Source organism: Saccopteryx leptura, chromosome 8, assembly GCF_036850995.1.
Source record: "Saccopteryx leptura isolate mSacLep1 chromosome 8, mSacLep1_pri_phased_curated, whole genome shotgun sequence".
In the NCBI taxonomy this organism is placed as follows: domain Eukaryota; kingdom Metazoa; phylum Chordata; class Mammalia; order Chiroptera; family Emballonuridae; genus Saccopteryx; species Saccopteryx leptura.
Genome location: NC_089510.1, coordinates 4513283 through 4525755, shown reverse-complemented (window position 1 = coordinate 4525755; position 12473 = coordinate 4513283).

Below are 12473 nucleotides of genomic sequence, written 5' to 3'. Positions count from 1 at the left end.
CGTGAATGAGATTAGTGCCCTTATAATCTGCCAGCACCTTGACCTTGGACTTCACCGGCCTCCAGAACTGTGAGAGATAGAAGTCTGTGGTCTGAGCCACCCGTCGATGGTCTTTTCCTTAGAGCGGCCCCAGGGTGATGAAGACAGAAGCTGGCACCTGCTGAGAAGGGGGGAAGTTCTGCTGGAACAAACACCTCCCGTGTGGGCGTGGCTTCGGAGCTGGGGGAGGGGCGGAGAATGGAAGAGCTCGCAGGTGCGTTCTGCAGGAGGCCTAGATGGCCGCGAGCAGACTTTTCAAGATGATTCCGGTGAGACCTCAGAAAGCAGAGAGCCTTGGCTGGATCCTGTCTTCTGAGAGCACACCTGAGTCACCGAGAACAGGAGGCGGGTCAGTGTGGGAAAACGGCTGGGAGTTAGACTGGGGTCCTGAGACATGTCTTTGGTGCGGACTTTGGACGCCAAGTCCTGCGGGGACAGAACGCTGCCTGGCAAGCGCTGGTGAGATGGTTTAAAGGAAACAGCTGATCCCTAGGGCCTTTTCCTTACATTCCTGAAAGATATTAGTTAATGACCCTTCTCTGCACCTGAATCCAGGCTCTGCTGAATTGGTAAATGAGCAGAGAGACCAATAAACACGATGAGGCTGCAGAGATCTGGGCTCTCAGTCCTAGAGGCCGGGAGTCCCCTGGACCCATCTTTTCTGTATGTTGTGTGTTGTGTGTGTTTTTTTCTTAAGTCCTGCAATGCCTTCCTGTCCTGCACACCCACGGCCGAGCTGGTCTGGCAGGTAGGAATGTGGGCGGTGAGGGCTATTCTGATAAGGGCTCGGATGGAAATGAGAAACAGGTTATTGGCCTGGCCTGTGCTGGCGCAGTGGATAAAGCATTGACCTGGAACGCTGAGGTCGCCGGTTGGAAACCCCGGGCTTGCCCGGTCAAGCCATATACGAGAAGCAACTACTTGTTCATGCTTCCTGCTTCTCTCTCTCTCTTTCTCCCCTCTCTCTCCTCTAAAAAAATCAGTAAGTCAAGTCTTAGAAAAATAAAAAGAAACAGAGTATTGGAACTGGAAGGAGATGCAGTCCTTGTTATTAAGTAGCAAAGAGCTTGGCTGAGTTGTGTTCGTGTTCTATTCTTTTGTGCCAGGTCAAACTTGCAAGTAGTGAAACGAGATATTTAGCTGAAGCAACTTCTTAGCAAAATGTTGGGGGTGCTGCTTGGCTCCTCTGACTGCTCCTAGTAAAATGCAAGCAGAGAGAAGTGACTTACAGACAGGGCTAAGCAAAAAGGAAGCAGAATTTAAAGATTTGGCAAATTCGCCTGACTGGTGGTGGCCCAGTGGAAAGCACGTCAACCTGGAAAGCTGAAGTTACAGGTTCAGAACCTGAGGTCGCTGGCTTGAACACAGAGGTCGCTGGCTTGAAGCCCAAGGTCACCGGCTTGAGCAAGGGGTCACTGGCTGGGCTTCAGACCCACCGACCCCCATCAAGGCACCTATTAGAACCAATTAATGAACGACTAAAGTGATGCAACTGCAAGTTGATGCTTCTCATCTCCCTTCCTGTCTCTCTCTCTCTTATCAATCTCAAAAATAAATAAATAACCAAATAAATAAATGATTTGGTAAACACTCAGACTATCTTGTTTGTAAATCGTGACAACGCTGAGGGTGTGGCCAAGACAATTAGTGTAGATCAGTGTTCTCCAGGGAAGCCAGGCGCTCTCTTCTGCAAGATGATGGAAAAATGACCCAGAAGGCAACATAGTAACCAACAGAGCTGCCACTCACATTGCAGGCCCCAGTGCAGGGGTCTGGCAGTCAGGGGCCCCCTGCATGCTGCCTGGAGCTACATCACGGCAGAGGGGGGGGGTTCTGCTCTCTGCACTCGAGCACCAGGCTCTTCCACCACCCTAGATGGGCTGTGCTGGGCCCTGGTGTGGCACAGGCTTCAGCCGCTACTCCAAGCTGCAAGCAGCAGATTTCGGCTGTGTCCCTGTGGCCCTTTCTCCACTGTGGGCAGCGTGCAAAGAGAAAGGGGTCATGGCTGCTGCTGCCTGGATTTAAAAAAAACACAGGACTCTATGTGAGAGCCTCGGGGTTCAGCACCCCGGCCCTGGAGAGCTGTGGGGCCATTCTGCCCCGCCCTGCAGCCGAGTGGCTGAGTAGTTGCGTGGAGCATCAACCTGATACACCAAGGTTGCAGGTTCGATCCCCAGTCAGGGCATGAACAAGAACCCACCTGTGAAGACATAAGTAAGTGGAACGGCAAACCAATGTTTCTCTCCCTTCCTCTCTCTTTAAAATCAATAAATAAGAATTTGAAAAATACTACTTAACTTGATTTACCTACACAGAAGCGCATTTCCCATTTGTCCCTAATCCCAGAAAAGAGAAACACAGGCATATGTCATGTCAAGCGAGGTAGCCTAGAAGGTTTGTTACATGATGAATGTAACAATGTACTGAGATCCCAGAAAAGAAAAACACAGGCTATGACATGTCAAGGGAGGTAGCCTAGTAGGTTTGTTACATGATGAATGTAACAATGTACTGAGATCCCAGAAAAGAGAAACACAGGCATATGACATGTCAAGCGTGGCCAAAGCGAGGTAGCCTAGTAGGTTTGTTACATGATGAATGTAACAATGTACTGAGCAGGGTGGATAGGATCACATGGCAGGCATTCATTTGCTCTGTATCTGCCACCTGGTGAAGAACAATATGGTCTACAGATACATTTTTGCAATATTTGTTATAGCAGCCAGTTTAAATGTTTACTGTCTTCTCCACCAGCCCACTCCATCAATAATTACGTTATTGAGCAGCCACTGAATTCCGACACTGAATTTAAAAATACAAACTTACACATCTTGGGCTCACAGGCTAATGAATGAGGCAGATGTGTAAACAAAAAAAATTCACATCGTGGAGGTCCATGATAGACACGTGTGCTCAGGGAGGTGTCAGCACATTCAGTAGAGGCCATGTCACTAGCGCCATCTCAGGTGCGTTATGATATATTTCTGTCCCGTTGAATCAGACAGTTTACGTTGGCTCATTGTATCACATGCCTGGGTGTACTTCCTGGCATGGCTGACGGTGTATAAGATGCATTTTTTTTTTGTATTTTTCTGAAGCTGGAAACGGGGAGAGACAGTCAGACAAGACTCGGCACACCCACCAGGGGCGACGCTCTGCCCACCATGGGGCAATGCTCTGCCCCTCCGGGGCGTCGCTCTGCCGCGACCAGAGCCACTCCAGCGCCTGGGGCAGAGGCCAAGGAGCCATCCCCAGCGTCCGGGCCATCTTTGCTCCAATGGAGCCTTGGCTGTGGGAGGGGAAGAGAGAGACAGAGAGGAAGGGGGTGGTGAAGAAGCAAATGGGCGCTTCTCCTATGTGCCCTGGCCAGGAATCGAACCCGGGTCCCCCGCACGCCAGGCCGACGCTCTACCGCTGAGCCAACCGGCCAGGGCTAAGATGCATTTTCCAGTCTTGTCTGAAAGCTGAAGGCATGGTAAATACAACTGGAAGGTCAATTTAGCCAAATCTTATCAAGTGACCTCGGGATTGGTTGTTTATGACAGTAGACAGGCAGCCCAGGAGAGTGGTAGGTTAACAACGTGCAACAAATATTTGCTGATGGAATGACAGGAGTCCTAACGTGTGTCTGTCACTGTGCTAGGTGTTCAAGAGACAAGTGGAAAGGCAGTCCTCTGTCCCTCAGCAAGGATAAAGCAAGTATATCACTGTAGCACAAAGCTAAACATTGCACAAAATAAAAATTATTTTTGCTTGAAAATATCTTACTTACCTCCCCCAACTGCATCTCGAGATAACCATCAGTACCATTTTTTAAAGGAATAAACAAACTTCATAAAGAAGGTATAATAAGAAGCACCTGACCAGGCGGTGGCGCAGGGGATAGATCATTGACCTGGGATGCTGAGGACCCAACTTCAAAACCCTGAGGTCGCTGGCTTGAGCGCAGGCTCATCCAGCTTAAGTGTGGTGTCGCCAGCTTGAGTGTGGGGGTCATAGACATGACCCCAAGGTTGCTGACTTGAGCAAGGGGTCACTGGCTCGGCTGGAGCCTCCTTGTCAAGGCACATATGAGAAAGCAATCAATGAACAACTAACGTGTCATAACTATGAGTTGATGCTTCTCATCTCTCTCTCTTTCTGTCTGTCTGTCTCTCTCTCTCTCAAAAAAGAAAAAGTTATAGTAAGAAGCAGATGGGACGCTGAGGAATTTTTTCCTCTAGCTGTAATTGTGATGAAGGGAAACTGAAGGGTTGGATACGAGGTGAGAAATACGGAAGCCGTTGGAAGAGGGAGAACAGAACAGGTGGAATTCAGCTGATGCGAGAGCCTGTAGAGCCGCCCAGTCTCCCAGTTCCCACCGGAGTCTGGCCAGGCTACCGGGAGACATCCTACCCCATTCTCCCAGCTGTTCAGAATGGGTGGGCGGTGAGAGTTCACGGGTCTATGGGGTGGAGGTGGGGTAGGTGCTAGGATCGGGGTGATGGTGGTGGCTAAACAGAAAGTAACGAACACATTCTAGAAACGCTTAGTGATTAGCGGAATGGGTGCACATTAAGTTTTCCGGCAATTATTAGTTCTGCTGCTTCTCAACAGAGCAGCCGGTCATGTGAAATTGCATGATTTTGAGGTGTGCGGTTGCTAGATTTATCCTGAGATTTAAATCCAGGCTACACGGCTATGCACCTGAGCACAGATGGAGAAAAACCAACCCAACCACAATAACCATGATATAATGACATAATGTGACCAGCTACCTATAATAGCAACGACGGTGATGAAGGTACCAGCTAACTCCTAAAGCGCTTCTTAAAAAGGTAGACACCCGGCGTGACTCTAAGGACTTTCCGTGTATTGACCCATCAGTTCTCAGAACCCAATGAGAAAGGCTACTATAATAATTACTGTAACAACTGCTGTTTCACAGATGAGAAAATAGACATTTACATATCTACCTTATGCCCACAAAACCGTTATATGAAGCTGGCTCCAGAGGAGACCCCATAAATCCCTGTGCTCCGTGCTTCTGTGGGAGATGTGATTTCTCTGTGTGTTAACAGAGAAACACCGGGAGACAGCCCTCAAGTCCAACAGGAACATGGTTTTTGTGGGTGCTCTCCAGTTTAGGGTTGCTTCTGGGTAGCCCATGAGGCTCGGAGCGGGTGCTCTCTCGGAGAGACTTGCTTTTGCTTCTGCCGGTGTCCCAGGTTCCTGGGCTCAGATACATTTATTTAGGGGGAATTACAGAAACAATCCTTTGTTTGAACGGTTTTAAAAACACATTGTCTCAAACTCTCTTTGCTAACAGTCACTCAATATAATTTATTTGAGTTGTCATTTTTTTCATTAGCGCAGATAAAAAAAAAAGAAAAAGAAAAACTACCTAAGGATTAGACAATTTTTTTTTTTTAAACCGAAGGTTCTGCAAGGGTAGGCACGGAGAAGGTGGCAGCAGGTAGCAATTTGAATGACACCATGTTTCCTTTTGTAGCAGCACCCTCATCCTGGCCGCCTGTAGGGGGCAGCACCAGCTCAGGGATCTTTTTATCAATAGTAACCTAGACTCCCTTTTTATTTTCCAGCCAAGAATAGATCGGTACTAATCTCTAAGTCTTCATGAATAGACTCGTAGGGTTTTAGAGTCAGAAGGGACATTAAGAATTCTCTGCTGGACAGACAGTCTGACGCACAGATGCAGATATTTATGAGCGACTCTGGGATCCCGTCGTAGATCTAGAAGAAGGAGTGCTGATCTCCGCTTCTTACTCCAATGTCCTTCCACCGCACCCAACACTTAGCTGGGACTGAAAACATTTTAATGCCACAGCTTTCATCATATTGAAGTTTTAAGCATTGAAGACATTAAACATCCAGTTTTAAATTGTCTTAAATGTTCTAAATCATTTTTAAGCCTGTGCTTATAGAATCTATTTCAGCAAACCAGAGTCACCTCTCAGAGATCTTCTGGTTTATGAGAAAAAGAAACTAAATTACTATGTGACAAAAACAGCAAGAAAAACATTTAAAACATCGGTGTCTGGCTAACACAGAAGTTTATTTCCCTTATTCATCTGTGGATACAATGATATCTTCGTAGTCACCCCCTACATCAGAGTTCAGTTTCTTCACTACACTGTGGATACTTAGGGATTTTGTTGTTGTTGTTGTTGTTAAAATACTATCCGTCGTTTGATCGGTTTTCCGGCTTTGAAGAAATGTAATTGTTGGTTCAAAAAGGAATCTCTTGAACAAAGAGACATTCACACCGTCACCCTGAGAAGGGAAAGGAAAATACACCCAGCGGGGAAGCGAACACCAGTCCTGTGTGGAGGTGACCTGGTCTGCTTGCTGCCCTGGCGGATGAGAAAAGCAGATGACATGGTTGGGAATACGGGGGCCTTTCATGGAGGGAGCTGAGGATTATTCCCGGCAATGCTCAGGGTCTGTTTTATCGCCCGGAATGGCTTTGTTCATAATATTTATTTTTTTCTTCTAGTGAGGGCATTGCAACTTTCCCCGGTGTCTCCTGTATCGGTCTGTTTCTCTCCATGCCACGTGGCCTTGTATGTTCCTGTGTTTGAGGCGTGGGTGCCCCTTGTCTGAGGAATGGCCCCTGGACATGCCTGCCCACGGAAATCAGGGGGAGTGTGATGCTCATTTCTTCACAGGAGCGCTCTGTCACGTTCAACGGGAAACTGTGTTTATATACTGCGGGTGTTTTGATAGAGTACTTGGCAAACGAAATCAGTTGCCGAGCAGACACAGGAAGGAAGCAGAAATGGTTTTTTATCTTGATGAGGCTATTTTCAGGATATATGGTTCTTTGCCGACAGTGGGCTGACAGAATGCTGGGGGTGGGAGTTCTCTGCCCTGTCTCAAGTGAGGCTGGAAAACTGGAGGGGTCCCTGGGGTGGGGTGGGGGGGGGGCTGCCTCCTATTACACTGACCCCAGGCAGGAGCTGGGGGGGGGGGATGCTCCCTACAGGCTGTCTGCCTCTCCGAACAGACAGAAACAAGGGACCAAACTGCCTCTGCCCAGTTCCGTCTTTCAGACTCAATAGGTGGGCACTCGTGCGGCCCCTGGTCCCTGAGGCAAACAAACGAGGGGTCGGAGGGAGAACGGGCAAGAACGCTTTCCAGTGCCCCTGCCACACACAGCTCCCGGAGCCCCCCACTCAGAGCCGAGCCTGCAACCAACGCGGCAGCTCCTTGATGTGGAGGCCTGGTAAAAAGGGCCGGTCCATTAACAGTGAGCTGTGGCGGCCTCTTGAAAAGATAACGGACACGTACCCTTTGCCTCTCCTTGGAGCTTCCTCCTGGCACGAGCTACAGAGCGCTGTGCAGATGGCTGCGACCTGTGCTGGGCGTGGAGGGGCCCGGGAGGGGCCCAGCTGTGAACCAACGCAGGCTGCTGCTGGTGCCAGACGGGGGCCACTCAGCAAGAGGTCTGGGCTACACAGAGGCCAGACGCTGCTTATTGAGAGACTGTAGGAAATCTGAAGCAGGAGACAACACGGCCATTTGTATGGAAAAGTCACTGGTAACAGCTTGGGTGGGCCAGCGGGTTGGGTGGGGAGGGGTCTCAGGGTCCACCTGGGTGGCGTGAACAGTGAGAGGCAGGTTGGTGGACACTCAGATATGGGGGGAGGGTTCTCAGGAAAGAACCAGTGGCCTCTGCCGGCACTTGTGTCTGGGAGAAAGCTGCCCTCCCACCCCCAGCTCTTGCTCCGGTGTCCGACAGTCCAGTTCCTCCCCGTGAGCCCCTGGTGCCCTTCAAGCTGCTGCCCCAGCGCCGGAGTCCAGAGGGAGGGAGTCTGAGGCAGTCCCTGTGGGCCCTTTAAGAGGAACCCCTGGGACTCCAGCAGCTCCGTCTCCCTCAGCCACAGTCCCTGCTGGTTTTACAGCCAGAAGCTGTGGGGACTTCTCTTCCCGGCCCTGGGAGCCTGGGCTGGGGGCCTCACTCCCCAAGGGGAACCCCCACAGCTGAGGTTTCCCTGGTGATTTTTAAACCACCACACGTGGTGTGGGACCAGCCTGTCCCTTATCCCCGCCCCTCCTACCAGCCTTGATGTGGCTTCCTGAGCTCCCTAGCTGCAGGACTTCCCGTTCAGCCAGATTCCGGGCGGTTCTGAATGACGGCTGCTCTGTCGTTCAGTTGTAGTTTTGATGTGGTTGTGGGAGGAGGTGAGTACCACGTTGACCTCCGCCACCATTTTGAATGGAAATCTAAAGATACATTTTTTTTTTTTTAAGTTTTCTGTAACTCCTCCTCCCCAGGATATCCTGGGTTCGCCTCTAATTTGGGGCTTCCTGCCCTTGAAGGAGCATTACAATTTACTGAGAGTTTTTCCTTAACTGCAAGGTAGGGGGTCTACCTGCAGACAATGCTCTGATGTCGTTGTCATGGGTACTTTACAGGAATCCCTGAAGTCTTTGATCTGTGCTGCGCAGGACGAGAACCCTCCGAGGTCAGTCTCCTGGCTTCTCGTGGTCGCACCCGCTCGTGTCACCTGGAAGGCCTCTCAGAACCTCCGCACCGGACTTCAGAGTCTGTCGGGGAGGGGGGGGGACCCTAAGACACACCCAAGTTGGGGGCGGAGGTTACTGTATGGAAGCGCCCAGGAAACTCCTTCAAATTTGCCGTAAAGCCAAAGGTTCTTGGCTTTTATCCACATCTTCAACCCAATGAATAGAGTTGTTCAACAAAACAGCCTGCCTGGTTACATTGGAAGTGCCGGTATCAGTTTGCGACAATAAAAGATTGTTCCATGCAAAATGTGAGACTTGCACACATACAAAAGAATGACCTATTGCTTCTGTGATAATACACTGAGCAGGGCTTCCCACCTTTTTTTCTTTTTTCAAATTTTTTTAAATTCTGAGGTGAGAGAAGCCGGAGGCAGAGACAGACTCCCGCATGTGTCTGACTGGGATCCACCCAGCATGTCCACCAGGGGGTGATGCTTTGCCCTTCTGGGACATTGCTCCGTTGCAACCAGAGCCATTCTAGCACCTGAGGCAGAGGCTACAGAGCCATCCTCAGCACCCGGGCCAACTTTGCTTCAATGGAGCCTCGGCTGCAGGAGAGGAAGAGAGAGACAGAGAGGAAGGAGAGGGGGAGGGGTGGAGAAGCAGATGGGCGCTTCTCCTGTGTGCCCTGGCCGGGAATCGAACCAGGGACCTCCAGATGCTGGGCTGACGCTCTACCACTGAGCCACCTGGCCAGGGCCAGAGCTTCCTGTATATTTATTTGTGAAATCTGACAACCTTACACCCCGAACACAAATAGTGTTTCCATGTCACCTGAAGGTAACGTGGACCCCCTGTAGGAAAAGGAGCTTTCGAGGACAGAATACCCGAGGAGAAAGCAAAGCGAGGTCACCGTGGTGATGCCTGGAAAAACGACCTGAAGAGTCTTCTCTGTTTATCTCTCTTCCCCAGTCGACCTGAGTTTTGTATCAACGGGCTCAGATTCTTGGCTGAATTCCTCCTCCCGATTCAACCAATGAAAAGCGCTGCCAGACTCCAAGATCCCGCCCCCACCTCCAACCTCCCTCCTGTCAACCAGCCCACCCACCTCCTTCCAAGTCTTGCTCATTCTTTTTTCTTTTCTGCATCGCACAGGAAGGGTCCAAAGCAAGAAAATGCACAGATGGGTTTGGCCGGTGTGTGTGCGCGTGTGTGAGCATGTGTGCATGCGTGTGCATGCGTGTGCATGTATGTGTGTGCACGTGTGTGTGCAGGATGTGAAGAACCCTTCCTTCGGGTATTATCTGCCTCCCTTCTTTTGTCTTTTTATTCTTGTTTTTTATTTTGGGAGTCTAGCGTATCTGTCAATAATCAAGTGTCGGAAAGATGAGAGAAGAGTAATACAATATATATCACTGATATGTTGAAGGAACTCACAAATTAGAAACTGGTTGGAGGAATCAAGTAAAGATCCCTCGAACTGTTATCATATTAAAATACATAATGTAAATAAATAGAATATATATATCATATATCACGTTTGAATATTATATATCCCCTATTTCTGTAAACACGTTAATTGAAAAAAAAAAATCTGTATCTGCCTCCATTCTTGTAGAAATGTGAGCCCCAGGGTATATAGCCTGCCAGTGCTAAACGGAGAATTGGGTAAATTTATCTCCTAACTGCTGTTTTCCGTGTCAGTTACCAGCAAAAAAGCACAGAGGCCCTTTCAGCAAACGGTCAGTTGAAGAGAAAGAAGGACGATTGTCTCGCCAACGTGTAAACCCCGCGCTATCTAGAATTTTCCATTAACCACACAAACCCCCGCGACAGATCACACACACGCCATCGGGGAACAATGCAGGCTTACACGGTCGCGGTGTCTACCATTCCGCTGGGGGTGGGGGTGGGGCCGAGAGGCGCGTCTCTGGAGAGGATTAGGTGTTGTCTGTGGAGACACGCGCTCTCCCGGGAAGAGCGCAGGACACACTGCGGGGGCCCAGACCTGGAGTCCCCCAGCTGCCCTGGCTAATTCAGGGACTCCAGCTACCAACCAGTTTCTGTGGTCCAGCTCTTTCTGCTGCGGCAACATTTAGCTCCCGATGCCTAACTTGTTTGGATAAAAGCGTTATTTTAAGAATTCCAGTGAGATCATGGATGTGGATAAGGCAGGGCTATTCCAAACACGAGCGTTTTACCCAGTACGAGAATAGAAGGAACAGTAGCAGGGACAGAGTGGTCCCCCCCCCCCTGCACACAGAGAAGCTGACCAGGTCCTTGTGCTGTCTTCTCTGAGGGAGCAAAGCAAACCGACCCAGAAATACCCTCAGTGGGTAAAAGAAAGAGCAGACAGTTAGCAGACTGACTGTAAGCACTGATTTTTTTTTTTTTAAGGAACAAGAAAAGATTAAAAAGTGCCAGGCCACAAGATTAGTCCCCTTAGAGATTCCTGGCACCCCAACTGGAGATGGTGGATCTGTTGAATAATCATGTTCCCTTCCCTTGGTTAGATTAAGTCATTGACCCAAAGATGAGTCACAGACAAGTTTACAGGAAGATCCCCCAAGCCGGAGTGGTAAAAGTAAGTGAAATGGGGAAAAAATGTGTGCGGATGCCATGTTTCCAGAGGTCTAGGTAGAACCCGTTTCTGTTTTTAGACTTTAAGGAGACTGTGTGATGTCAGGCTCCTCTGAGTTGAAATATGTGATTATTCAGCCAAATGCTAGACTCAACGATGCTATTCCAGTTTCCATGAAGAATTAAAAAAAAAAATCAAACAGCATATTTAACTCCCCCCCCAAAAAAAAGAAAAACAGTGTAAGTAAACATATTATCTACCTTTACATACAATTCATATGTTTAGTTCTTAGACACATTAAATTCTTAACCAACTCAACTGCCCTCATATATACACACCCACTGTCACCGAGATATTTACTCTTCGTAGACTTCGTTTGTGTAAGGCCAGTGCGGGGAACCGGCAGAGGTCCCTGTTGATAACACAGATTGGGAAATGATAACACCGCTCACAAAAGTTAGGGGATATTTTATAGCTTCATATTTATTTTGGAATATCCCCTAATCTTTGTGAGCAGTATATTTTAAAAACAACTCCCAGCCCTGGCCAGTCGGCTCAGTGGATAGAGTGTGCATGTCCCAGGTTCAACCTCCAATCAGGGCACACAGGAGAAATGACCATCTGCTTCTCTCCCCCCTCCTTCTCCCCCTTCTCTATCTCTCTTCTCCTTCCGCAGCCAGTGGCTCAACTGGTCTGAGCACCAGCCTCAGGCACTGAGGATAGCTCTGTTGATTTGAGCATCGGCCCCCAGATAGGGGTTGCCAGGTGGATCCCGGTTGGGGCGCATGTGGGAGTCTGTCTCTCTGTCTCTCCTCCTCTAGCTTAAAAAAATGACTCCCCAAATTATAAAACTCCATCTGTTCCATGAACTCTATGACTCAGTTGAATCACTCAGCACCTTCACCCACGTGTCCCAAATCCAGTCTCAGCAACTGACCCAGTGAATGTGCTCCCTTCTGACAACGCTCTAGCAGTTTTCCCTGTCCCCGTGTGTCCTAGCGCAGACCGGCTTTCCTCTCAGGGTCCGAGATCACTCTCCCCAGAGCTTCGGGTAGCTTACTTCACAGTCCAACTCCTCGAGGGCATGCCCTGACCTCCCTTCCCCAAAACATTTCCAGCTCCCCCAACGTCCTCTCTTCCTCTTGCCGGCACTCAGCACCATCAGACATAGTATGTGTTTGCTTGTTGGTTTATTCGCAATAATTTCTGAGGTGAGTCTCAGTCGCCGCAGAGACGTTTTCTGTCAAATTGACCACTGTGACCTCACTGCCCGCAACAGTGACTAACAAGAAGCAGACACCGAATCAACGTCGAGAAAACGCCGCTGGATAGAGAGTGGGGAAGAAGTAGGTTTACTGTTGTTTAGGATGGAAAATAATACAAT